The sequence below is a fragment of the Hemiscyllium ocellatum genome, chromosome 42 (assembly GCF_020745735.1).
Source record: "Hemiscyllium ocellatum isolate sHemOce1 chromosome 42, sHemOce1.pat.X.cur, whole genome shotgun sequence".
Taxonomy (NCBI): domain Eukaryota; kingdom Metazoa; phylum Chordata; class Chondrichthyes; order Orectolobiformes; family Hemiscylliidae; genus Hemiscyllium; species Hemiscyllium ocellatum.
Genome location: NC_083442.1, coordinates 21,870,925 through 21,896,629, shown reverse-complemented (window position 1 = coordinate 21,896,629; position 25,705 = coordinate 21,870,925). Strand labels below are relative to the sequence as shown.

The 25,705-nt window shown below is 42.6% G+C and overlaps 1 protein-coding gene across 3 annotated transcripts in view; it reads right to left on the bottom strand.

Annotated features, from left to right (window-relative positions):
- Positions 1-23,592, bottom strand: part of cd276 (CD276 molecule) — a 346,648-nt gene extending 323,056 nt beyond the window's left edge. The window contains exons 1-2 of one of the 3 annotated variants that reach the window (XM_060853772.1): positions 23,253-23,591; positions 17,867-17,968 (exon numbers count right to left, since the gene is read on the bottom strand). The gene's annotated coding sequence lies outside the window, so the exon portion shown is untranslated. Of the gene's footprint in view, positions 1-17,866; positions 17,969-23,252 lie in introns of all 3 variants that reach the window. The other 2 variants (XM_060853775.1, XM_060853771.1) reach the window with 2 other exon arrangements.
- Positions 23,593-25,705: the final 2,113 nt, after the last annotated feature.

Sequence of the window (25,705 nt, the reverse complement as noted above, 5' to 3'; positions counted from 1 at the left end):
CTATAATTGGGTGACCAGAAATGGACTCTGTTGCCTGTTGTCTTTGCTTGCTTTCTCTTTATATTTGTGTCTGTGCTAATCAACTTCACTCTCCAACTCTTCTGCTCAAAGCACCCCTCTGTTTGTAAGTCTCCTTTTGTACGTGCCAGCCACATACCATCTTTTTCAATTTCTTTTTCATTGAAATTGTTTCCAGGTCAAAGTTCAGCAGGGCATATTAGATTAGATTAGATTACTTACAGTGTGGAAACAGGCCCTTTGGCCCAACAAGTCCACACGACCATCCGAAGAGCAACCCACCCAGACCCATTCCCCTACATTTACCCCTTCACCTAACGAAGGGCAATTTAGCATGGCCAATTCACCTAACCTGCACATTTTTGGACTGTGGGAGGAAACCGGAGCACCCAGAGGAAACCCACACAGACACAGGGAGAATGTGCAAACTCCACACAGACATGTGCCTGAGACAGGAATTGAACCTGGTCTCTGACGCTGTAAGGCAGCAGTACTAACCACTGAGCCACTATGCTGCCCAGCATACGTGCCAGTATTGTTATCCATGAAAATTATAATCGATCCCCTTCAACTTGCTCCAAATTTTTAAAAGTCCTTTCAGACATCTTTATAAACAATTGCAGATTTCACAGAGTTGTGCAAAAGAAATCATAAAATATTCCTCACTGTACTCCTTCAGGTTCAAAGTTTGCTACACTGTCATGGCTGAACCTGACAAGGTTTTCCATGACAGAACTGAAGTAGAAACTTCACTTTCTATCATAAATACAATGGATAGAGTCAGAGCATCGAAATAGGCCCTTCGGCCCAACTCGTCCATCCCAACCAAGTTTTCTAAACTGAACTCGTCTCTTTTGTCTGGGTTTGGACCATATCCCTGTAAACCTTTCCGACTCATGTATCTACTGTGTACCTGCATAGATACATGGCGACCTTATACATGGTTCAAAATAATTTTCAGCATCAAACAGTATTTCAGTGTCCCTAATAAGTCCAGTCATTGAACTGTTAATAAAAGGCTTCGATTCACAGCATTAATGCAGCCTTAAACATAAATTCGCTTACTGAAGCTCATTGAATAAACAACTTCCCGACAACAGCAATTTCCTCTCTTCAAGAAGCCTCAGCTAATCTTCTCATCAAAGCTAGATCACAAATCAATGTTTCTTTGAGATACGGAAATAGATTTTCTGATAGAGAGTTCCTTTTTGAATTCTTTCTGTGGCAATTATTAACATAAAACTCCTGCTCTGCAGCTTCACCAGGTTAAACAGACTTCCAAAAGACACACAAACTTGTTTGCTTTCATTGAAAATGTTCGGATCACTTGCAAGCTCAGAGACTGGATGGTGGTCAGAGCTGAGGCCAGCTAGGGTATAAATACTGAAAAAGGACCAAAATCTCCATAACAGAAATAAACTCCAAGATAAGCAGTGGTACACGAGAGACTGCACTTGCCTTTGTTTCTTGGCTGAAAGAGAATCACAGAATCCCAAAAGAGGCCATTCAGCTCATCGAGTCTGTACCAACCCGCCGAAGAATATAAAAATCCTATCCCCATAATTCCACATATCATTTTACCCATAGCTTATCCCACTAAACTGGACATGATGGAGCAATTTAGCATGGCTAATCCACCTAACCATCACACCTTCAGATTTTGAGAGGAAACCAGAGCACCCAGAGGAAACCCACACAGGCAGACACCAAAGGTAGAATCTAACGTGGGTCCCTGGCACTGTGAGGCAGCAGTGCTAACCACTGAGCCACTAACAGTCTGAATCTGAACCATTGAGCAGGTTCAAGTCAGAAAACAGAAGATTTCTGTAAAGTAATCATATCAAGGAAGATGGGATATTGCAGGTAAGTGGGATCGCCACAGGTAATGAGCCGTGTTCCAATTGGGCAGCAAAGCAGACTCGAGGGGGTGAGTGGCCAACTCCTGTTCTCATGTTCCTTTGAGGATATAGCAACAGGATAAAATCGCCACTGAACCCCTTCAATCAGTTCCACCATTCAATTCAATTGTAGATTATCTGCACCTTCACTCATGGACTCAGGTTTTGTCAAAATGCCCAACAAAAATTGGTCACACATGAAATAAATCCAGAGAGGCTGGTACCCCTCACCAAGTCACTCTTTATTCACATGTGCATGGTGTTTGACACTAGTCTGGCTTCCTCAGAGCCAGCTCTGAGTGAACTGAACTTCTGTCACTCCTATTTATATCTGTCAGCCAGGGCTCCCTTTTTGGGGCTGTTAATCTGTTTCAATCAAGGGGCTCATATTCGATAAGGTCCACTTGGCTGATCTTATCACAATCACTACAACACACAGGCTTGAGGCTCTCAATTGACGCACAACCTTTTGAGGAGAAGGAAAATTACAGGATTTGACCATTACTTATGTGAAAGATGTTTCCTGACAATTATCTTAAATGGACAAGCTTCGTTTTTGGAAAGGTGAACCCAAAACAAAGAAAAGCCTGCAAAACAAGCGAGGCTTGTGAAAATCGTACCAAGGAGAGGAAACATCAGTGACATAGATAGAGCACAGAAGTTAGGGCTGTTTCATGCCGTAAAGATGGCTGATAGAAAATTTGATTGAGATGTTCAAAATCATTAGCCTCAGAAGTAGTAGTAAGCCACTCAGGACTGAGAGGAGGAAGAATTTCTTAACTCAGTTGTGAACCTGTAGAATTTTCTACCACAGGAAGCTGTTGGGGCCAGTTCATTAGATATATGCAAGACTTGGAGGTGCCGGTATTGGACTGGGGTGGACAAAGTTAAAAATCACACAACACCAGATCATAGTCTCACAGGTTTATTTGGAAGCACTAGCTTTCGGAGGTGGTGATGAAGGAGCGGCGCTCTGAAAGCTAGTGCTTCCGAATAAACGTGTTGGACTATAACCAGAGATATATTCAAGAGGGAGTTGGATGTGGACCTTATGCCTAAAGGGATCAAGGGATATGGAGAGAAGGTGGGAGTGGGATACTGTGATTGCACGTTCAGCCATGATCATACTCAACGGTAGTGCATAATCAAAGGGTCAAATGCCCTACTCCTGCACTTCTTTTCTGGGTTTCTATTAGGGGTCTGGACTGCACAGATAGGGAGGAATTGTTCATACAAATTAGAAAGGATCAAGAAGGTGATAACATTGATTTCAAGTTATTGGTGAGCGAAATAAAAACTATGAGATAAAAATTCTCTCACAAAGCTAGTTGTCCAAGGTTGAAAAGCCCTGGGAGTGTGATGGAGATTTACTCCACCAAAGCATTCAAAATGTAATTTGATTGCCATTTGTTACAGACGAATGTGCAGGGTTACAGGGACAAGGCAGGAGCGTGGAACAAAATGAATTTCTCATTCGAAAAGCTGGTGCACATACAATGGGATAAATAGCCATCTCTGGTGTTATAACAATTCCATGTTGAGGAAATTCTTCCAAATCAAAATAAAAAAGAATGAACTCAGCAAGTTTCAACTTTTTAAACTTTGCACAGACAGTATCAATATAGAACGTGACCAAGATTCTTCCTTTTCGAAACAGACAAGTGGCATAATTATATCCAATTTTTCACAAGTGTACCCATAACATAGACCACAGCAATCAAGGACAAGGATAAAACCCACAGGCCCCTGAGCTACTCCTGGCCTGACCTAAGCATATCAGACCCCTCCTCGAGCCCCGGGCCTCTGTTACCGCATTCTGATGCATTCCACCCAGTTCCTGCCAACACTAAAGTTTGAGTGCAATTCACGGAAAATAAGCTTATTTAAGAAATGCCAGTATTAATGACAATGAGGTACAGCTTCCATTCGTGGCGTGATCAGCATTCTGGGCACAAACTGCTCTCTTTTCCCAAGTGAGAAGTGGTTTGTGTATCCACTCAAACCTCACTTAAATAAACAAAACCCAAAACCTTTCATGAACCAACACAATTGGGCAGACTATTCGAATGTCAGTGTATATTTGGCTCGGCATTCAGAAAAGCGAGTAGCCCATAGAGTGAAGACGCCCGCATGTATATTTATTTAACGTGTACTTGATGATGCACTCCAAGAAGCACATAATACTTCACAAATCAACCAACTGATTTCAATAGCATGAAGACAACAATGACTGGAGGTAATGGATTTGTTGCAGCCTTCGCCCGCCTTCACAGCTGTTGAGTTCGAAGTAACTTGATCGACCTGTTTCACTGCTGAGGGCTTGGTTGAATTGCTCTTTGTCAGGGAGCTCACCCTCTACTTTACCGCCATCAGTGACCCTACCAAGAGCATAGCTCCAGGCGGCTTTGTTCATGAGATCTCAGGACCACACAAACTTCTAGGACGTAGAATATTATTACTGAAAATATGTTGCTGGAAAAGCGCAGGTCAGGCAGCATCCGAGGAGCAGGAGAATCGACGTTTTGGGCAGGAACCCTTCTTCAGGAATTCTTCTTTGGGCTCATGCCCGAAACATCAATTCTCCTGCTCCTTGGATGCTGCCTGACCTGCTGCGCTTTTCCAGCAACACATTTTCAGCTCTGATCTCCAGCATCTGCAGTCCTCACTTTCTCATGGAATATTATAGTACAGTACCCTCAATGTTGTACTGACCAGTGGAACCTATATAACCAACACTATTCCACTATCATCCATATGCCTATCCAATGACCATTTAAATGTTCTTAAAGTTGGCAAGTCTACTACTGTTGCAGTCAGTACGTTCCACACCCCAACTACTCTAACTACCTCGAACATCTGTCCTATATCTATCACCCCTCAATTTAAAGCTAGGTCAATGCATGCTGGCCATTGCCAGAGGAAAAAGACTCTCACTGACAAACCTATCTTATGTCTCAATCAAGTCACCTCTCAACCTTCTTCTCTCTTATGAAAACAGCCTCAAGTCCCTCAGCCTTTCCTCATAGGCAACATCCTCGTAAGGGTAAAAAAAGTGAGGTCTGCAGATGCTGGAGATCACAGTTGAAAATGCGTTGCTGGTTAAAGCACAGCAGGTTAGGCAGCATCCAAGGAATAGGAAATTCGACGTTTCGGGCATAAGCCCTTCATCAGGATTCCTTGGATGCTGCCTAACCTGCTGTGCTTTAACCAGCAACGCATTTTCAACCAACATCCTAGTAACCCTCTACTGAACCCTTTCCAAAGCTGGCAGAGAAGTTATTTGGTTGCTTCTGGGAGAACAAAGATTTCAATTGATTTTAATTTTAGCTGCAATTCATAAGAATCCTGCGTGCACAATAAACAATCCTCCTCCATATCCTTATTTTATGAATTTAGCATTGGAATTATTCTCTTAAAGCACTGAAAGGGTGGCAAAAGAAAATGTAGCTGATGGTACATTTACTCATCAAAATGATCATTTCTCAATTTGAAGTGATAGTACAGAGCTCAGGGATCGTTACATGGCTTTTGGATGAGCCATTAGTCTCCTACTCACCATTCAGAAAAACCAAAATGATCGCACAGCATTATTCGAAGAAGAGCAGCAAGATCTCCCAACCAACTCTCACCAACAATAAGAACAAGGGAATAAAACACAGTGCCAATGAAAATGGGTACCGTAACTGAACACTCAACTTCACAAATATCTCTTCTAAAATGAAGAGAAAATTAAAGAGAACCATTGGAATGAAAGCTGGAAGTGAACGCTAAGATTTTTGTGGGTCCAGTCTGTAAACAGTTATGACCTTCCCTCAAAACTGGGTTATAAATCTCGAGCAGGCCTTAACATCCCAAAAAACAGAACACTAACTGTTGCAATAGTTTATATTTTGGGTGAGGTGCACAAATATTCTTAACATTCCACATTCATGTTCGCAGTGCACTGCAAGCCTATTTGAGAATGTGGCATAGCAAACCTAAACACATGTCAGACACAACCAAAACTAGTACAGCAACTAATTGCGATGTTGATGGACCAGGTTTTCTAGCCTGTCAGTGTAGTGGCTTGGTGGGTTATAAGCTGTTGTCCACAATCTCTGCTTTGCCTCTGATCTGGCACAATTTTCAGAGGCCATGTTTATGCAAAGTTTATTCCCAATTCTAGTGTTAAATGTAGGTGAAGATTAAAAAGCTTACACTATACAGTACGTTATCAGTACAGCATCCAATGGAGTGCTGGCATTGATTTGTGTGTTCACGTGCTGGAGTGAACACACAGTCTCGTGAATCCAACGTAAGAGTATTATCAACTGAATAATGTTAGATATCACAACACCAGGTTATAGTCCAACAGGTTTATTTGGAAGCACTAGCTTTCGAGGCGCTGCCCCTTCATCAGGTTGTTAGGAACAGGACCATAAGACATAGAATTTATAGTAAAAGGGTGAAATGAGCTGAAATGATATATTAAGCAAATTTAGATCAAGTCTTTCATCTTGTAGAATGGGATATGCTAGTTTTGGTTCTTTAACATATAAATCCCAGAACTCCTTTTAAAGTTCATTCTCAAGATAGCTGCAGTTTTTCTAACAATAGGTGCCATTTCAGCTCAGATAGACAAAGCATTAAAGGTGCAGGGTTAAAGTCTGTCTGTTGCATTAGACTATTTCTGAAGTGGGACTTACAGAATCTTACATGGATTTATATAGTTTTTGAGCAAAAAAAGAGAATGTAATTCTGCAAATACAAATTCACCCCTTAAACTCATGAGTGTATACGTGCAGGAGAGACAGAGCAAGTGAGCGCATATGGGTGTGTGAGTGAAAGCTTGGTAAAGTATGCATGTGGGTGGGCGCATGCGTGGGAGGTGCATGTGTGTCAAGTGAGAGTGAATGAGTGAGAGACAAACAAACAGACGGTGGGGGGAAGAGAGAGCGAGAGAATGGTGCAGTGGGGTCACCTGTAGTGTGACATGAACGCAAGGTCCTGTTTGAGGCCATCCCCATGGGTGTCGAACTTGGACATCAGCCTCTGCTTGGCCACTCTGCAACGTTGCTTGTTTAGCTCCATTACCTCTTCCTATAAATTCTGTGTCTTATGGTCCTGTTCCACATCCACCTGATGAAGAGGCAGTGCCTCAAAAGCTAGTGCTTCCAAATAAACCTGTTGGACAAAACCTGGTGTTGTGTGATTTTTAAACTTTGTCCACCCCAGTCCAAGACTGGCACTTCCACATCACAACTGAATAATGGCTGACACATCAAAGTAGTGAGTGCAGGGCGAAGGCATGACACTATGCCTATCCAAATGATAAAAGATGGGAGGAGTTTAAAATCTACTTGATGTTATCCAACATTCAAATTCCACATGGAATACAGAAAAGAAAGGCTTGCATTTGTATAATGCCTTTCACAACCCCACGGCATCCCCTAATACTTTACAACATGAAGTGTCGGTTACCTCAAAACATATGTACATGAATAGGAAGCTTTTACAGGGATAAGAGCCAAATGCTGGCAAAAGGGGACTAGATAATAATTTAGAGCATCTGGTCAGCATGGACAGGTTGAACCAAAGGGGATGTTTCTGTGCTGGACAATTCTGTGTCACTATAAAATTGAACTAAGCACATGGGCATTCAATTGACCAGCATACAACAAACAAGATTTGGAGATGCCGGTCTTGGACTGTTGTACAAAATTTAAAAATCAGACAACACCAGGTTATAGTCCAACAGGTTTAAGTGGAAGCATACCAGCTTTCGGAGCGACGCTCCTTGATCACCTGGTGAAGGAGCGTCGCTCTGAAAGCTAGTGTGCTTCCACTTAAACCTGTTGGACTATAACCTGGTGTTGTCTGATTGTTAACTTTGTACAACAAACAAAGGTAGGTTGATCACTTGGTGCTCTGGAGAGACTGATGGTTATCCAAGGTTCATGGCCTATTCAACTTTCAAATCCTTCTGTACTGGGCAAAACAAGGCCGAGACCTCAAAATGGGGTAAAATAAACAGATTCTGCGCAGTATTCAAACCAATCATCTATTCTTGAACATTCCTGGTGCACCCTACAATCCAAGTAGAGACCACAATAGTACAATATCCAATACATATTTATGTCTCACAAAACATTATTTCTCAGAATAGTTGACTCTCATGAACCCACAGAATACTGACTGCAGCATGCAAAGGGAAACATATTTCAAGTGATTAGAAAGACAAGAGAATCGGACGGGCAGTACGGTGGCTCAATGGTTCGCACTGCTGCCTCACAGTGCCAGGGACCTGGGTTCAATTCCAACCTTTGGCGACTGTGTGTAGAGTTTACACATTCTCCCCATGCCTGCAGGAGTTGTCTGCAGGTCTTCTGGTTTCCTACCACAGTCAAAAGATGTGCAGGATATGTGGACTGGCCATGCTCAATTGCCCCATAGTGTTCAGGGATATGCAGGTTAGGTGGGTTAGCCATAGGAAATGCAGGGTTACGGGAATGAGGTGGGTCGGGGTAGATGCTCTTCAGAGGGTTGGGTGGACTCCATGGTTTGAGTGGCCATCTTCCATACCGTCAGGAATCTATGATGATATCCCGAGTTGTTACCTTCAACAGCAGTCTAGACAATGCTTCCCAAATCTTACCCTGATGAGCTACTATTTTAGATCTCAAATGACCCCAGACTAAAAATCAGGAGTGATCTTATGGCGGTTTGTAAAATCATGAAGAGCATGGATAAGTTGAATAGCAAAAGTCTTTTCCCTAAGGTAGGGAAGTTCAAAACTAGGAGGCAAATTTTAAGGTGAGAGGAGAAAGAAGGAAATTGAAGGGAAAGTTGGAACAAGGGAAGTCAAGAAAGACAACTGTATCAATGAGGCAGAAAACTCCGAAAGGGATCTTGCTGGAAGGTTGAGGGAAATAGGAGTTGATGGGAAAGGTGAGGGTAGTAACAAATTAAAAATACTATACATGAATGCACGAAGCATTAGAAATAAGATGGAGGAGCTTGGGGCTGTTTTGGAAATTGGCAGATACGATATTGTGGGGATACCTGAGATGTGGCTTCAAGTGGACAGGGTCTGGGAAATAAATATTCAAGGCTACATGTGCTATCATAAGAACAAAATGGCAGTCAGAGGGGGTGGGGTAGCCATGTTGGTAAGGGATGATATTCAGTCCCTTGTGCGGGGGGGGGGGGGGGGGGGGACCTAGAATCAGGGGATGTAGAGTCAGTGTGGATAGAGCTCAGAAATACTAAGGGTAAAAAGACCCTCTTGGGAGTTATCTACAAGCCCTCAAACAGTAGTCTGGATGTTAGATGTAAGTTGAATCAGGAGCTGAAATTGGCCTGTCGTAAAGATGTTACTACAGTTATTATGGGGCATTTCAACATGCAGGTAGACTGGGTGAATCAGGATGGTATTGATAAGTCCCCAGGGCCTGATGGTCTACATCCCAAAATACTGAAGGAGGTGGCTCGAGAAATCATGGTTGCGTTGGTGATTATTTGCAGGAGTTCGATAGATTCGGGATCAGTTCCTGCGGATTGGAGGGCGGCTAATGTTGGACCACTTTTTAAGGTGGGAGAGAGAAAACAGGAAAATTATAGACCAGTTAGTCTGACCTCAGACTCCAGCATATTTCCCACCACTAATATAAAGGATGAAATTATGACATCTGGAGAGTAGTAACAGGATAGGTCAGAGTCAGCATGGATTTATGAAGGGGAAATCATGCTTGACTAATCTCCTGGAATTTTTTGAGGATGTAACTCTGAAGATGGATGAGGGAGATCCAGCAGATGTACTGTACCTGGACTTTCAGAAAGCTTTTGATAAAGTCCCACATAGGAGGTTAGTCAGCAAGATTAGGGTGCATGTATTGGGGCCAAAGTACTAACTTGGATTGAAAATTGGTTGGCTGATAGGAAAGAAAGAGTAGTGATTAACGGCTCCATTTTGGAATGGCAGGCAGTGACCAGTGGGGTACCGCAGCTACCAGTACAGAGACCGCAGCTTTTCATAATATATGTTAATGATATAGAAGGTGGTATTAGCAATACTGAGCAAATTTGCCGATGATACTAAACTGGGTGGCAGGGTGAAATGTGATGAGGATATTAGGAGATTACAGGGTGACCTGGACAGGTTAGGGGAGTGGTCAGATGCATGGCAGATGCAGTTTAATGTGGATAAATGAATGGTTATCCACTTTGGTAGCAAGAACAGGAAAGCAGATTACTACCTAAATGGAATCAATTTAGGTAAAGAGGCAGTATAGAGAGATCTGGGTGTTCTTGTACACCAGACAATGAAGGTAAGCATGCAGGTACAGCAGGTAGTGAAGAAGGCTAATAGCATGCTGGCCTTCATAACAAGAGGGATTGAGTATAGAAGCAAAGAGGTTCTTCTGCAGCTGTACAGGGCCCTGGTGAGACCACACCTGGAGTACTGTGTGCAGTTCTGGTATGCAAATTTGAGGAAAAACATTCTGGGTATTGAGGGAGTGCAGCGTAGGCTCACGAGGTCAATTCCTGGAATGGCAGGACTACCTTACGCTGAAAGACTGGTGCGACTGGGCTTGTATACCCTTGAGTTTAGAAGACAGAGGGGATCTGATGGAGACATATAAGATTATTAAAGGATTGGACACTCTGGAGGCAGGAAACATGTTTCCGCTGATGGGTGAACCAGAGGACACAGCTTAAAAATACGGGGTAGACCATTTAGGACAGAGATGAGGAGAAACTTCTTCACCCAGAGAGTGGTGGCTGTGTGGAATGCTCTGCCCAGAGGGCAGTGGAGACCCAGTCTCTGGATTCATTTAAGAAAGAGTTGGATACAGCTCTCAAGGATTGTGGAATCAAGGGTTATGGAGATAAGGCAGGAACAGGATACTGATTAAGGATGATCATATTGAATGGTGGTGCAAGCTCGAAGGGCAGAATGGCCTACTCCTGCACTTATTGTCTATTTAAAAAGGACCAGAGGAGCAACTTTTTCCACACAGAGGGTGCTTAGTAAGCGGAAAGAACTGCCAGGTGAAGTGGCAGATGCAGGTACGCTTACAACATTTGAAAGACATTTGGATAAGTACAAGAATAAGAAACGTTTGGAGGAATATAGGCCAAGTGCAGGCATGTGGGACTAGTTTAGTTTGGTTTGAAGAAAGATACCTACCTTTTCATAGAATCCCTTCGGTGTGGAAAAAAAAAGAGACACCGTTCTGACCACTGAGTTTGCACTGACCCTCACCAAGGCATCCCAATCAAACCCAGCCCTCTACCCACTTTCTGTAACCCCACCACGGCTAATCCACTTGGACACTACGGGCAATTCAGCATTTTCAATCGATCTAACCTGCACATCTGTGGACTGTGGAAAAAAAAACCAAAGAACCCAGTGGAAACCCACACAGACACACGGAGAATGTCTGCATAATGTTTGCACAGTCACCAGAGACTGGAATCGAACCTGGGTCCCTCACGCTGTGAGTCAACAGTGCTAACCACTGAGCCACCGTGCCAGCCAGGTTTTTTCCCCCCCACGTTTTTTTGGCAGCAGCAGCCAGGACTCAAAAAGCACTCCATTAGGGCAGAACTGCCTATTTGAAAAAAAAACAAACATTTAAACGAGGTCTCTCAACTATCAGACAATGAGTCCTAACTTCACAGCAGCCACTGCTGTTTCAGAGATGATAGCCTTAAAATCTCATCTCATGGAAGTCGAGATTCATAGCTTGAAAACCCTCATCTAGTTTCACATTCCAAACGTGGAGCAGAAGGAAGGTCGGATGAATGGAGAGAGAGCAGCTGTTGCAAAACAATTCACTCATCTCTGGGTTCATCTCTGCCAAGCCTAGCAAAATATTAAGTTTCATTATAAAGACTGCTGCACACTGGAGGCTAAAGACAAACACATTCACTAAATCAAAAAAAAGACAAAAAAAAATGCAGGGTGCAGCTTTAGGTGACCTAAAGTTACCTCAGGTTGCTGAGGTGGCCTATAAATGCATAGGTGTCTCTTGGGCCAAGTGCCAAGAAATGGGATAACAATTGGTGTTTTTTGACCAGCACAGACTCTATAAGCCAAACAAAACTGTAGGTCTCTATGACTTAAAAGGTAACACATTCTGCAGAAGGATCTAGACAGTTTGGGAGAGTGGTCCAGGAAATGGCTGATGGAATTCAACGTGAGCAAATGAGAGGTCTTGCACTTTGGAAGAAAGAATAAAAGCATAGACTACTTTCTAAACAGTGAGAAAATTTGTAAAACCAAAGTACAAAGGGATCTGGGAGTGCTAGTCAAGGATTCTCTAAAGGTAAACATGCAGGTTGAGTCCGTGATTAAGAAAGCGAATGCAATGTTGTCATTTATCTCAAGAGGGTTGGAATATAAAAGCACCACTGTGCTACTGAGACTTTATAAAGTTCTGGTTAGGCCCCATTTGGAGTACTGTGTCCAGTTTTGGTCCCCACACCTCAAGAAGGACATACTGGCACTGGAGCGTGTCCAGCGGAGATTCACACGGATGATCCCTGGAATGGTAGGTCTAACATACGAGGAACGGCTGAGGATCCTGGGATTGTATTCATTGGGGTATAGAAGATTAAGGGGAGACTTAATAGAAACTTACAAGATAATACGTGGCTTGGAAAGGGTGGACGCTAGGAAATTGTTTCCATTAGGCGAGGAGACTAGGACCCGTGGACACAGCCTTAGAATTAGAGGGAGTCAATTCAGAACAGAAATGCGGAGACATTTCTTCAGCCAGAGAGTGGTGGGCCTGTGGAATTCATTGCCGCAGAGTGCAGTGGAGGCCGGGACGCTAAATATCTCCAAGGCAGAGATTTATAGATTCTTGATGTCATGAGGAATTAAGGGCTACAGGGAGATTGCTGGTAAGTGGAATTGAAATGCCCATCAGCCATGATTGAATGGCGGAGTGGACTCGATGGGCCGAATGGCCTTACTTCCACTCCTACATCTTATGGTCTTATTCAATGTATAGTGCGCAAAGAAGTTAGATCATTTATGTATGGGATCTTCAGGCACCTGCAGCTGAGAATGAGTCATACACATTTTCAGATAACATCTTTAAATAACCTCTTGAAGTCATTTCCTTCAGCTGAGCCCCAGCTGACCAGACACGATTGAATTGTGGCCAACCCTGGACGATTACTATTTCAGACGAGTCACTGGATTCGAAACATTAACTCAGCTTTCTTCCCACGGATGCTGCCAGACCTGCTGAGTTTTCATTTTCGCTTCAGATCTGCAGCATCCACAGTTCTTTGTTTTATTTTATCTTAACTATTAGTGTCCACGACACCTTTAATCTATGAAAGTCTCAGAAATTATTGGAAAGCTCTTTGTGGATAAACTTGAATCCTTCGCGATTTTGCCATTCTCTAACATGGTAAAACAAAATGCACCCACGGACTTTGCACAATAATTGATGCTCAGCATATCCAGAAACGATGAACAGGACATTAGCTGCTCAAGCCTACTTCACACAGCGGAAATGAGAAGTTCTTGGATCGTTGCTTTTGAAACTGCAGTATAGTTCAACAGTACTAGAATGTCAGTTATCTCTTCAGTTTTATGCAATATCTCAGATATGAAAAAAAAAATCAAATTAATTTCAAATCTTTGCCTTGGTATAATTTCAACCAATCTGGAATCTACCAGAACTCTCTGCATTTCTTCAATTCTGGCCTCTTGTCCACTCCCAATTTCATTTGTCCCCATCATTGGCTAAATCTTTTGCTACCTCAGTGCTAAACTCTGCCAAGTCATCTCCAAACTGCTCTCCTTGTTTTTTTCAACCTTGAAGACAGTATTTCAAAATTACAAACGTTTGGTCCCAGTGCATCCTTAAAATGGTTAGGATAGGGGTTAGTGTTGAAAATTCAAGAACAATGCTTCTGCAAGTGCCCTAGAATATCTTACTCATACAGCACAGTTGAGACATCAAGCATAAGAGGCCTTCATTTTTCCAAGCCTCCAAGTTCGGATTTTGGAGACACCTGATATATAGTTTGACAAACCACTGCACTTTTCAGCCATGAAAGTTCTATGCTCGTATCTGTAATCAGCCTCCGCGGATATTTCACTTACAAACACCTTATAATTGGGTAGTCAGCATGAAGCAGGCAATACTGGCTGTTGAGACAACAGTCAAAACGTGTGGTGCTGGAAAAGCACAGCAGGTCAGGCAGCATCTGAAAAGCAGGAGAGTCAGCACTTCGGGCATAAGCCCTTCATCCTGCTCCTCGGACGCTGCCTGATGTGCTGTGCTTTTCCAGCACCACACTATTTGAATCTGATCTGCAGTCCTTACTTTCTCCTGTATTGAGAGGGTACACAGCCTTCTGTAAACGTAAAAAGGTACACCTTCATCAGAACAGATCCCACATACCAATCCCACACAGAAAGGTGTCCTCCAACAAGACAAATGAAGTGTGAAGCTGGTTTCAAACTAACAGCCTTAATAGTGGTCAACTTGTTAAATATCCATGCTACAAGGAAATGTGATATTAATGAAGGAATCAACTTGAAGAAAGGTGCCCAAGACCAAACCTTTGAGTTTGATTTATCGTCGTCATGTATACGGAGACACAGAAACAAGTGTAGCTTTTCAGATCATTCCACACAAAGTGTATCAGGGTAGCAGATTACAGTGCAGAACACCACATTACAGCTGCAGAGAAGGTGCAGAGACAGAAATCAACATTAACATTTGAGAGGTCCGTTAAAAGGTCTGATAACAGCAGGGTAGAAGCAGTTCTCGAATCTGTTCATACATGTATTCAAACTTTTATATCTTCTGCCCAAAGAGTATAACCAGGGTGGGAGCAGTCTTTGATCACGTTGGTTGCTTTCCCGAGGCAGCGGGATGTATGGATGGAGTCAATGGATGGAATAGAACATAGAATATTACAGCGCAGTACAGGCCCTTCGGCCCTCGATGTTGCGCCGCCCTGTCATATCAATCTTCAGCCCATTCCACCTACACTATTCCACGTACGTCCATATGCCTGTCCAAATGACGACTTAAATGCACTTAAACTTGGCGAATCTACTGGCGTTACAGGCAAAGCATCCCATACCCTTAATACTCTGATTAAAGAAACTAGCTCGGACATCTGTCTTATACCTATCTCCTCTCACTTTAAAGTTATGTCCCCTTGTGTTTGCTGTCCCCATGTTGGCTTGCGTGATGGACTGGGGTATGTTCACGACTCTCTGCAGCTTCTTGTGGCCTTGGGAAGACTAGTTGCCATACCTTTCTACAATACATCCAGATATAGATGCATGTTCTAGGAAGCATCCTAAGAATTATTAAATGTCATTAGCCTCTTGGAAGAAGCAGAGGCATCATTGTGCTTTCTTGACCATCATGTTGATGTGGGTGGACCACGACAGATTGTTGGTGAGCCTCACTCCCAGGAACTTGATGCTATTGACCATCTCCCCACCTCAGCACCATTGATGAAGACAGGGATGTGCGGTCGGTGTGGACTTGTTGGGCTGAAGGGCCTGTTTCCAGAGTGTAGGGAATCTAATCTAATTTTAACTAATTCACTAGAGCTCTTTAAAAAGAGAGATAACAAGCAAAGCAGACAACAGGGTCTTGTGCATGCGGTATAACTAGACTTCTAGTAGGCATTTGATAAGGTGCAGCACAAAAGGTTTGATCACATGGGGTTAGAAGTAATTTGTTAGCTCAGATAAAAGATTGACTAACCAATAAAAAGCAGAGAATCGGAGTAAATTAGAGGATTTTTTCTGGTTAACAAAATGTAACAATGTGTTCCACAGTATTCAGTTCTTGTGCCCCAATTAGCTTCAGTCCATAGTAAATGGTTTGGATACACAGATAAAAAAGGTCCGACAACCAAATTTGCAGATGAGATGAAATATATGGGAAACTAAGTTCCACTGAAGAAATAAAATTGCCTGAAGTTGCAGCAGAAAATCTATCTGACATTAGCAAAAGATCCAGAGCCAAAATAACAAATTTGTTATCCAGCAATTTATCAAACAGAAAAAAAAAACAAGCACCAATTACACCACATCAACAATATGGATGAAGCATTCATTAATTCCAATTTGCCCAATAACCGAACTGTGGAATGGACAGGCTCAAAAAAACGTCCCGGTGAAAGCCACAGAATGAGAAGACCCCAAACATTAAACACTCATTTAGCTAACCTGCATGTCCAACTGAATGAAATTAGAGTGCAATTTTTTTTAAGATTAGATTACTTAACAGTGTGGAAACAGGCCCTTTGGCCCAACAAGTCCACACCGACTTTCTGAAGTGCAACCCACCCAGACCCATTCCCCCACACCTAACACTAGGGGCAACTTAGCATGGCCAATTCACCTAACCCGCACATCTTTTGGACTGTGGGAAGAAACCGGAGCACCTAGAGGAAACCCACACGGACACAGGGAGAATGTGCAAACTCCACACAGACAGTCGCCCAAGGTGGGAATTGAACCCGGGTCTCTGGCACTGTGAGGCAGCAGTGCTAAGCACAGTGCCACCCATAGCATTTTCTATAGCATTTTTCCAAAACAATAAACCTAAAAAAAATCAAATGTTCACCAAGAAACCATTTTAAAGTATATCTTTTGAATGAAAAAAAACGTGATTGAAGTTATAGATCAAAAGTGTGCAGAATAGCTGTCATAGCGGCCTACGCAAAATATATAGGTTAACACTTTCACATCTCAAAGAACTGATGAGATCAAAAGGCACCAATGTAGAAATATACGCACATTATTGTAATAACAGAAGGTTCATTGTCGATATACTTTGAATGGAATCCTCACTAAGTCATTCAGAAATCTTGTTTGCATCAAATGAACTGGGTGGAGAGTTGAAAGAGAATAGGCCTTTAAAAAGAGTGTGTGTAAATGTGCCTGTTGTCCAGAGTTTGTCCAAAAACATGCAGAATATTCAAATCAAAGGACAGGAAGATAATTTGATTTGGAGGGGTGAATCTGAAAGCTAAAGTGTCAATTCTGATCTAGCAACACCTTACAATTGTCATAGACAAATTGACTCAAAATGAGTTTGATTAATACTTTGCATCAAATACCAATGTATTTGATAGCTTCATAAATGCTTTAATTATGATTAGAAGGTATTTAATATAATGAATGTATGCAATAACATGTGCCACATTAAGTTAGTGAAATTATGGTCATTTTTTTTGCAAAATAACAACTACCCACACCAGTTGTTCACATCTTATACTCAATGCAGAAGTCGGCAACTACTTACGGAGGTTTCAAATGTCACTGAACAGACCACTATCTGCAATTCATTAAAGACAAGTTGGTACCTGACATCTTCAAAGATGCGTTTCAAAAGGAGTTTACTGTATAATGATCAGAAGTGGAAAACCATATTGTTAACTGAAATACTGCAGAATGAATGTTAATCCAAACAGCAATATCAGACAGACACGGCTCCCAGATTATCAGCAAGCAATTGCTGCAGTTACTTCAGGTTAAAACTCTGTTTACCTGACACAGGAAAGGCATTAAGAGCTGGCAATGCAGAGATAATGCTGTATTGAGACAGGTTTTCTTTCATAGCCTCAGAAGCCCCAGGACACTTTAGAGCAAATCAAAATACTTTTGAAACCTGGTCGTTGTTGCAATGTAGGAAATACTTCAGCCAGTTTGCAACCAGAAAAATTCCCAAACTATCTTCTATTTTGATTATATTCGAGAAATAAATATTGGCCATCATACCAGGGAAAACACTGTTTCTCTTCTTTTGGGATCTTTTATGGAATTTGAGAGCACGCACACAGGGACAAGTGTAGATTTAGTTCAACGTGCATCCTCCAATATCTTGCCCAAAGTAAGACACTCGTCCCAAATCAAAACAAGCAGTGATGGGCTGATTTTCTGACTAGCTGCCACCAATGGGACTCACCCATTGGCTGTAGATACCCCAAGATGAAGGCTGCTCGCTCAAAGGTTCCCAGCCATTGAAGACAATCATTGGCATCGAGAATCTCTTGCCCTCAAGTGTTTGCTTGGGGAGAAAAATAAAAGAGCACTTTAATATCACCATTTCAAGTTGAGCCAGACTCTACCTTCCTGCATATTTACAATTAGTGGTTGATGGGGAGATTTGGAGAGCCAGACGTTCAGTGTTTGCCAATATTCCCCTCCTAAACTTCAGCATACTGAGTGCTCCACATCGGAGGCTAAAGCGCTCCATACAAATTGCAAGTCCAACTCTTCAAATGCTTGGCTATCAACAGAGTTTAGATCAGGGTCTAGATTAGAGTGGTGCTGGAAAAGCACAGCAGGTCAGGCAGCATCTGAGGAATAGGAAATCGGGCAAAAGCCCTGAACCGCTGTGATTTTCCAGCACCACTCTAATCTAGATTCTGATTTACAGCATCTGCCTCAGCTTTAGCCTCAGCTATCAAAAGCCCTCACCAACTAAGTTGAGCACCCAACCTTAAAAAGGAATACTACCTTCAGAAAATGAGTGTTTTGCTAACTTTCTAGACATAACTTTCCACACTACCAAGATATTCTTACCCTTGAAAGCAAAAAAGGATCATATCGAGATGCTCACCAAAAATGCATAACATTATCCTTACAGCGATATGTGAAACACTGGAATTAGTTAAAACAAATTAATTCTTAAATTGATACCACTCAAGGCCCAAGTTCAAATCCCCACCTGTTCCGGAGATCTGGAATAACATCATTGAACAGGCTGATTAGAAAAAAAAATCTTAATCTGGAAGTCAGTTTTAATTTTCCTAGATGAACCACTGGCCTAATTGATCATCTTTACAAGACAACATTGCAATCCCTGAAATGTAAGCTGGTTGTTCAGAGTCAGTTATCACATTTTAATTCTGGGTGAACTAACTGAGGGATTGCTGCATTAGTGACAATAACAAACTACGTTCTCCTGATAAAGCTAAGGTACATGTGAATAGTTATGTATGGACTCCAATAAAGGTCAAAACACTTTACAGGTGCCTGTGTTTCAAATGCAGACCACTTGACCTATATTCACAATCGCCCATTATACACAACTCCTGCATTTATATGGTGTTGGTCATTTTGTAACACGGTGTTACGTTGTTAAGAATGCAGGTAGACTGGCACTCTTGCACTGCAGCAACACCATGCTGGCAGTACAAATGCCAAGCAAATTTCATTGAGTAGTTGAGCTTGAAGAGTGAAATTTTTGGCAATATGGCGCTTCAGTCCAGATTTGAATTCACAAACAGTAGCATCACCTTTTTCATCTTTACAACCTCATGAGGCAGGGAAGGGAAGAGCCCATGTAACAGAGTGATTACATCCCAGAACAGGATTGGGTCAAAACAACACTAAAGACCCGGAAGCAACTTATGAATCAGAGTTTGGAAAGAACAAATTAAAAAAAACAAAAGAGATCCAGATGTTGGAAATCAGAAACAAAACAGAAACTGCTGCAAATTCTAAGGAAGAGTCACTGGACCCGAAAAGTTAACTCTGATTTCTCTCCACAGATGCTGCCAGACTGACTGAGTTTTTCCAGCAATTTCCGTTTTTGTTAAAGAAATATCAACTCTGTGATGGCCAATCTCCACAACCATTGCGCATTCAAAGTACCAACTTTGACATGTTTATCTGTACCCTGAACATTCCAGTCAAAGCCATTAAAAAAAATTTAGTCTTATTAATATTGAAAAAGACTTGTGAAAGATTGTGGCTTGTGTTTTATGCTAAAGTTAACTGGGATGGCACAACATTAAGCCATTGGCCACTCACAACCTGACAAAAATCAGCAGGGACTTGGATCTTCCATCCTAAGAACCAATTGTTTGGTCACACTGAAGATTGAGATCTGGCACCAGAATAGTGACAGTGCCCATTATATACTAGCGAACTGTCCAACCAGGCAGTCATGAGTCTAAGACCATACAAGAAAACTGCAGATGGTGGGTGTGTTTTGTGCACAGCCTGCCCAGGCTTGCACTGATTCAACAAAGTCAACATTCCAAACAAAGGGGGTCATAGTTTTAAAATAGAATGATTGCTGAATTTAAACTTTTCCCCCTCCGTTAGCTTGACAAGAACAGTTGTAATAAAAGTTTTACAATGATATTCCACTTGAAGAAACAAACTAAACAGGCAAAGATTTTGGTAGAAATCATATGTTATGGTGTAATAATTCTTTCAGGAATCAAATTGTAACCAGTCTTGGGGGATTTTTGAGTGAATTCAACTACCTTAATCGTTGTAAACAAACTTTCCATGGCCTCACTGCTCCCTTATCTGTGGGCTCTCCCATTACGACAAGCAATATTAGCAATCTGTTTCACCTATGTTCTGAGCACCTTAGTCTATTCCATTTTCATGTCGTCCTCATTTGTCAACTTGATAAAAACCGTCTTTTTCCCCACTGTCTTTCAGTTCTGAAGAGAAGTCTCTCTCTCTCACTCTAAATGCCACTAGACCTGCTGAGTAAAAGCAAAATGTTACAGAAACTATCTAAAGCATTAGGCTTGTGCCCAAAACTTTTATTTTCCTGTTCCTCGGATGCTGCCTGACCTGCTGTGCTTTTCCAACACCACTCTAATCTAGACTCTGATCTCCAGCATCTGCAGTCCTCACTTTTGCCTATCGAAAGCATTAGCCCGAGTATCTGTCCAGTGATATTATCACTACGCAACAGGCCACACAAAAATGACACAATGGCTTAATGTGGGCACACTTAAAATGTTAAAAAGGCATTTTGGATAAGTACATGAAAAGGAAAGGTTTGGAGGAATATGAGCCAGGAGCAGGCAGGTGGGACTAGTTTAGTTTTAGATTATGTTCAGCATGAACTGGTTGGACCGAAGGATCTGTTTCCAAGCTGTACAACTCAGTATTTAACAACTAGTTAAAGGTCATAAAAATTTACTCTTGAAATATAGTAACAGTCACATACCTGGTGTATATCCAGGAACATCAATACCAGAATAGTGCTCTGCCTTAATATGAATGAGCACTTTATAATACCAGGGTGTCAAAAATACTAACAACAGCAACCCAAATATCTTTGTCCCTTGCAGTACCATCACTATACGCCCCATGTCTATGGTACAATTAAAAGCAGTACACACCGGTTGCTGAGGGATAGGTGTGTAATGTCTTGGGGTGCCTGCACATACCAGCTTTGCAACAATATTCTTGTACCCAACAACAACAGGGGCAATCCATAATTAGACTCAAGTTGCCACCAGACTTGAGTATACACAATACAAACAAGTCAAAATCACGAAAGAGAAAGTGATCAGAAATATAAAGGAAAGATTTTGTTTTAGATACTGTAGGCCATTCTGCCCCTCAAACCTGATCTACCATTCCATTCGATCATGTGGCTGCATGGAGGTTGGTGTGCCCGGATGGACCTCTGGCAGTCAGCAGAATCATGGAAACATTTGGGGGTTCGGATGGTTTGCGAGACTGAGGCGTGGGGATCGTGAGATCAAGCTCAGCACAGGAGAAAGAGAAATCAAGCCCTCATAGGGAAAATGCAGCATGGAGTTACTGGGGGCCCATATCCAAAGAAGGACTGCATTTTGGAATGTCTCATTTTATTTCTTATTTAATACTTTATACTGATCAGATCTGAAATGCTGATCTTTTAACTTGTTTCTTTACTTGTCTACCTTTTACCTAATGTTTTGTACCTAGGTATCCTGTACCTAAGATGGTGCCATGAACGACAACATTGTAAATTTTACACTGTATTCCTGTATCCCTGTGCTTGAGTAGATGTGACAATAAAACCTATTTCTAATGATTAATCTGCAATCTAACACCTCCTACCTGCGATGATCCTTCAGTCGAATGTTTCATTTCATCACCTCAGGTTGTCTGAAAGTACTTCATAACTAACAGGTAGGGGCCTGGACACAGTGAAGGACCACAAGGGACATCTCCAGTCCCATTGCTGGAAAGAGTATTCTGACTCAATTAGATAAATGCCATTCCCACTGTCTGCTCAGTGAATCTTACACGAGGCAACAACTGAAGAAAGGCCAGCCAGTGAACTCAGAAAAGCGATCAATCAGTCTGGGCATCTGTACAAAACCTGGCATCACTGTGCCAACAGTCTCATACTTGCTGAGAAAGGAAACCAAGAGACCTGCAGATTCTGTAAATCAGAAACAAAAACAGGAATTGCTGGAAACGTTCAGCAGGTCTTGCAGCATCTTTGGAATGAAATCAGAGTTACATTTCAGGGCAAATGACCATCAGAACTGATGACAGATAGAAGAAAAGGTCTCCTGTTCTTGTTGGATTTCAATAATTCCAAATATATTTGGATATTACTTATTTTTCATTCATGACAACATATGTCAGTCACCTATTTAATAGGGGGTTGGAATTTATCATGAGGAAGAGACAGAAGAGCTAAGTATTAACTTTGTTCTAATCCAGCAGTCGTGAAAAAAAGAACTGAAATTACTGGAAAGGCTCAGCAGGTCTGGCAGCATCTTTGGAGTGAAAGCAGTGTTAATGTTTCAGGTTGGGTGACCCTTCCTCAGAACTGATGGCAGCTAGGGAAGAAAAAATTCTGAGGAAGGGGTCACTTAACCCGAAACGTTAACGCTGCTTTCTCTCCACAGATGTTGCCAGACCTGCTGAGCTTCTCCAGCAATTTCTGTTCTTGTTTCACACCTGTTGAATTAGAACAAAGTTAATACTTGGCTACTGCCCACTCTTCATGAAACATCCCAACCCCTATTAGATGACTGGCATATGCTGCCATGAATGAAATATAAAAAGTAATATCTAAATGTATTCAGAATTTATTGAAATCTAGCAAGAGGAGGAGGGAGGGGAATGTTTGAACAAATTGACAGATAGAATGCTAAGGATCACGACTGCAGGGGAAGAAAAAGTCACGCTGCTTTACGAGTTCATAAATATGCACGATTTGGAAATGCCGGTGTTGGACTGGGGTGTACAACGTTAAAAATCACACAGCACCAGGTTATAGTCCAACAGGTTTACTTGGAAGCACTAGCTTTCGGAGCGACGCTCCTTCACTAGGTGATAGTCTGATGAAGGAGCATCGGTCCGAAAGCTAGTGTGCTTCCAATTAAACCTGTTGGACTATAACCTGGTGCTGTGTGATTTTTAAATAAATATACAGTTGTTTAAGAATGTTTTTGACTCGACTACCAAGCAGCAGTTGCTCTGCCTATTCAATTGTATTTGCCGCTATTTCCCCTCCCAGAACCACATCCCAATTATCTTCAGCTCTTGTCTCTTTCCATTGAGGTGAAAGGAGGGATCTCACTCACCCTGCAAGCCCCGGGCTAGCTCGGGAGAAAAGGCAAACCGAGACTTCCAACTTTTGCAGAAGAGTTAGCTGCTGACCCGCCGAAACTGCGAGAGCTTGTGAAAGACACGGTGGGGGTCAGCTGCATCCAGGCGTATGTTCCGGTCGACACACAGACAGACCACAAGAGGAGGCGGGGGGGATGAGGGACAAGGAATTGAGATTTATTGCAATCGACCTGAACCAGTCACAGCCTTGCAGGAAGTCGAATAGACCCTCTTTAGGCCGGTGATGTCACCACACTGGACTGAGTTGCCCTTCATTGGTCGCTGAAAAATCACAGCGAGAAGTAGTTTCCCTCTCCTGCAGAAGTGGGTGGGATTCTCTGGGTCACATTCCCTCTTTCTGTCCTCCTTTTTTTTAAACGCGAAAGCTGACCCCGCCTACACTTTGAGCCAGCACATTTCATCCGAGCTTCCTTTATGTAACTGAATACCTCTTCCAGAAAGGCGGCTTGTGTCCTGAACGCTGGTTTGCAGGAGAGGAAGGCGGGTGGGAGCCTAGTTTTTTTTGTAACTGGTGGGATTTCAATTCTAAACTTCGTCCGGATGAGTGGGGGAAATGTGAGTTCTATCGTTCAACTCTCTCATTCTGTACGGGGCATGAATTCACAACTTTATAAAAGATTCTGCCGTCCAGCAGAACTTGCCAGCGATGGCGATAGAGACTGCTTCTTGTCAGAAAGATTACATTTTAAATATGAGCCTTCAATAGTCCTATTTCAGGCGCGTGTATAGTAAAATTGCTGAGCCCCTCGGGACATCGATTCATGCAGCCAGGAAATGGTCCTTCGGCCCATCGAGTCTTCACCTACAGAACTACCATTGAAAATGCGCTCATCCCAATTTCCTGCGTTTGTCCCACATCACTGAATTTTAATGGTATTCCTCATCCAAATATTTTTTGAAGGTTGTAAGGTTTGCAGAATCCACTACCTTCCCAGGCAGTGCATTCCAGATTCTAGGCGAAAGTGAGGACTGCAGATGCTGGAGATTAGAGTCAAGATTAGAGTGGTGCTAGAAAAGCACAGCAGGTCAGGCAGCATCCGAGGAGCAGGAGAATCGACGTTTCACGCAAACGCCCTCCATCAGGAATGAGGCTTGGAGCCTGGGGGGTAGTGGAGAGATAAATGTGGGTGGGGGGGTGGGACTGGGGAGAAGGTAGCTAAGAGTGCAATAGGTGGATGGAGGTGGGGATGAAGGTGATTACAATCTCTCACCACCCACTGAGTGCAAAACGTTTTTTTTCACAAAATCCCCTCTGAATCTCCTGCTCCTCGCCCTAAAACTATAGCCCTCATAATCTTATACACCTCAATCATTTATGCTGTAAAGAGAATCTATCTTGTCTCTCCTTATAGGTCAATTTTTCCACCCCTAGGCAACATCCTGATGAAGCTCCTCTGTACCCACTCCAGTCTATTCGACTTCCTGCAAGGCTGTGACTGGTTCAGGTCAATTGCAATAAATCTCAATTCCTTGTCCCTCATTCCCCCCTCCCCGCGCCTCCCCTTGTGGTCTGTCTGTGTGTCGACCGGAACATACGCCTGGATGCAGCTGACCCTCCCGAGTCTTTCACAACCTCTCGCAGTTTCGGCGAGTCAGCAGCTAAGTCTTCTGCAAAAGTTGGTACTCTCGGTTTGCCTTTTCTCCCGAGCTAGCCCGGGGCTTGCAGGGTGAGTGAGATCCCTCCTTTCGCCTCAATGGAAAGAGACAAGGGCTGAAGATAATTGGGATGTGGTTCTGGGAGGGGAAATAGCAGCAAATACAATTGAACAGGCAGAGCAACTGCCGCCTGGGAGTCGAGTCAAAAACATTCTTAAACAACTGTGTATATTTATTTAAAAATCACACAACACCAGGTTATAACATCCTTCCCTAGAGCTGTGGGCAGACCAATGGTCCATAAAACTTCAACATTACCTTCTTGCTCTTATACTCTATAACATGATTGTCTTTATTTGCAGAACATTATCGATCAGGAACATGCCAACAGGACAAGATTATTTAGATCCCACAGTCTGAGCTCTCATTATTTTGCTGCCTGAACTGCTGTGCTCTTCCAGCACCACTGATCCAGAATCTGGTTTCCAGCATCTGCAGACATTGTTTTTACTCTCATTATTTTGCATTGAGGGGGTCATCTGTCTCCATCTCTTCCTGAAGAATCCAGTGTCGCAGGGTCCTGTGGAGATTTGAGGCTGAGGTAGATAGATTCTTGATTAGTCAGGGAATCAAGGTTATGGGAAAAGAGCAGCAAAGTGGATATGAGGAATGTCAGATCAGCCATGAATGGCAGACCTGGCTTGAGGGGCCAAATGACCTACTCCTGTTTCTATGTCTTCTAGTCTTAATCTAGTCAATTAGCACCCCATTAGTTTACTTTTGACTATCAGGAAAGCAGTGGAAGATGTTT